Source organism: Xenopus tropicalis, chromosome 1, assembly GCF_000004195.4.
Source record: "Xenopus tropicalis strain Nigerian chromosome 1, UCB_Xtro_10.0, whole genome shotgun sequence".
NCBI classification, from domain to species: domain Eukaryota; kingdom Metazoa; phylum Chordata; class Amphibia; order Anura; family Pipidae; genus Xenopus; species Xenopus tropicalis.
This window is the reverse complement of record NC_030677.2, coordinates 30426694-30429738: the sequence shown is the minus strand read 5'-3', so window position 1 is coordinate 30429738 and position 3045 is coordinate 30426694. Positions and strand designations below refer to the sequence as shown.

General features: G+C 41.8%; 1 pseudogene; it reads right to left on the bottom strand.

The window, feature by feature from the left end:
* Nucleotides 1-2701: 2701 nt before the first annotated feature.
* On the bottom strand, nucleotides 2702-2804 carry LOC116408545 (annotated as a pseudogene).
* Nucleotides 2805-3045: the final 241 nt, after the last annotated feature.

Genomic DNA, 3045 nt, shown 5'->3' with positions numbered 1-3045 from the left:
AACGACCAAAATTTTTAAACCTGGCCGATCGATTTTGGGGACGATAATGTCGGCTCGTTTAGTGGGCCGACGATCGTTCGTACACCACCAACTATACGATAACTTAACGATAGCATCGGATCGTTCGGGAATCGGTCGTTTGTAAGTAAAAAATCGGTCCGTGTATGGCCACCTTTAGTAAGGCCTTTATAGAGAAATGTGATTTTTACACAAATGGTGCCTCAGTAGGGACTGTGGAAAGTATTTAACTGCTCTTATGGCTGCTATACATGACTGTCAGCAACTTATTGGGCAGGATATGAAGCCCTGTATGACTGATATCTGACTGATAATTTGGCCATACAATATATCTATCAGGCAGGTTAAAGTAGACATGTATGGACCAATAAAAACTGTCCCTACAGACAGTACTTTATTGGACCTGCCACCAGTCTGCCTGATACCCCAAATACGGCTGGATAACTATGGGTCAGGTTAGAAAATCTCATTAGGGGAGGACAGTATTAATATGCCTATGCAGGTCTCCCTAGGCCCCCATCATGGCCTTATAGTGGGTGCCCACCTGTAGAAAACCCTGCTGGGTGAAGGCCCACGTTGGTGAATTGATTTGTTTTTTGGCAATCTCACTATTGAATCTACCACATTTGTGGCAGATGGCAATTGGCATCACTTCCACCATTCAATGCCAAAAACTAGAATTTGCCTATGATTCTTTAGGCAAAAGTTCACTGTAAAAAGTAAAGCATCGGTAGGTATAGGGTTAAATAGGAACACACATGCATAATTTTTGGAAGGAACGAATAAGGATTCAGAGCAATTATGTGGAGGAGGAGCAGTTTTAGACACAAGTACCTTTAATAAATGTAATTTTTCATGCAAAAATTGCGGCCATATTTCACGAGTCGGGGGTCCTATATGACCCCTAGGGGCTGATTTACTAACCCACGAATCCGACCCGAATTGGAAAAGTTCCGACTTGAAAACGAACATTTTGCGACTTTTTCGTATGTTTTGCGATTTTTTCGGATTCTGTACGAATTTTTCGTTACCAATACGATTTTTGCGTAAAAACGCGAGTTTTTCGTATCCATTACGAAAGTTGCGTAAAAAGTTGCGCATTTTTCGTAGCGTTAAAACTTACGCGAAAAGTTGCGCATTTTTCGCGTAAGTTTTAACGCTACGCAAAATGCGCAACTTTTTACGCAACTTTCGGAATGGATAGGAAAACTCGCGTTTTTACGCAAAAATCGTATTGGTAATGAAAAATTCGTAAAGAATCCGAAAAAATCGCAAAACATACGAAAAAATCGCAAAGTACCGATCATTACGAAAAAAACGCAATCGGACTCCATTCGACCCATTCGTGGGTAAGTAAATCAGCCCCCTAGTATCATCAATTATCAGGTTAAATAAATAGGAAGAAAACCTATTCTTGCTTTTACCTGTCTGGTCACTACTCTTGTACCGGACCTTCTAGAAAGTCTGGAATCTCTGTTCTCTATTTGCTAATTCTGAGGGATTTGTAAGTAAAAGTTTCCAATGGAAAGTGATTCTGCTGCCTGGCTTGTTGCATTTGATATGCACAAAACAAAATTAATACTTTTTGCCATAAAAAGAATTATTGCAGCTCCTACATCAAGCGGGCTAATTAAAAAGCAAAAGAGTAATTAAATGAACTTCCCAAAGAAGTGCTTCTACTCGTTTCTAAATGTTAGAGCAGGAAATAAAATAGTAAGCAAATGTGCTTTCCCCCAGTGCTTTGAGTAATAAGTGGAATGTATCACTGCCGCATTATCATATTATTGTTTCTTAAAGTCAGAACTATCTGTAATCAGGGCTGCCAGCCGCACGCGTTTTATTCACAGGCAGAATTGGCATTTTAATGATCATTAAAGTGATATAAAAATATATAATCCCCCCCTGGAGGGTTGTGGGTAAATCCAGTGTCATAGATGAATTGGAGGGGGGCAGGGGACCCCTTTTTATTGAAAGCTCAAGGTCATGCTTTCATGGCACCCCAAAGAACGCACAATGCAAAAACAAAGTGTACAGGGGGCATCCCCTAAGAAGGGATGGACTCCCAAAAACTTCTTCCAAAAGGCTCTAAAGGTATTCCCAAAGCGTAGTACAAAATTATGTGTTTTTACACAAAATCCACACATAAGCACATAGCTTAGAGGGAACATTGATCCAAAGTCTTTCTTTACCCTAAAGGCTAGGGTGAGCCACTTTATCTTCGACTTCCAAAAGGCACTAAGGGGTAAAGGTCTTTGGACTCTCCTTCACCTTACGACTTTCTCCAAGGGGTTCAGTGAAACTTCTCCCGAGAAACTAGAGCCAAGGTTCACTGAGGACTGAAGCCTAATGGCCACACAGTCCTTCTGTAGATCTTTTTGTCAAAGCCCTAATGGGCTGAACTGCACCCCATATTCCTAAGTAAAAAAAAATATAAGAAAAGAGTGGAAGGTGACGAGGCCAAAGTAAAGTGCCACTTGTGCCTTTGTATATAACAATATATATATTAGATTATTTCTTGCTTAGCAAACAAGCTGAAGCAAAGAATAAAAATTACAATTTAATTAAAAGCATAAAGTGTTCTGTTCTCATGCCGCTTACTGCTTCCACAGTGAGTTAGGCACCTCTGGAGGTTTTCCCTAGAGGCACAACACCTTGAGCCTCCAAGCTGCCCGCCCCTCTGGCCAGAGGATCAAGCTTCCTAATCTGCCCCATCAGGAGTGTCTAGGACCTCTCTCCCTTAAGAACAAATACTACATTTGATCTTAGCCAAAAGGCCGAGAAGTGGGGTGCCCCTGTGCTGCTTGATTGGCACATGTTTGTTATCTGTCCTTAGAGTCGCCACCTTTTAGCTGGCATTATACTGGCCAGGTCAGGAGCAGGTCTATGAATGGGCATGGGTTGATGATGATGAAAATGCTGGCAGGGCCACACATCTGCTGATTGGAAGGAAAATGAGTGAGTAGAGTAGGTATCAATGGGAGATGGGGCAGCCAGGAGAGAGGTTCAGGAAAGACGCATCCCAGCGGC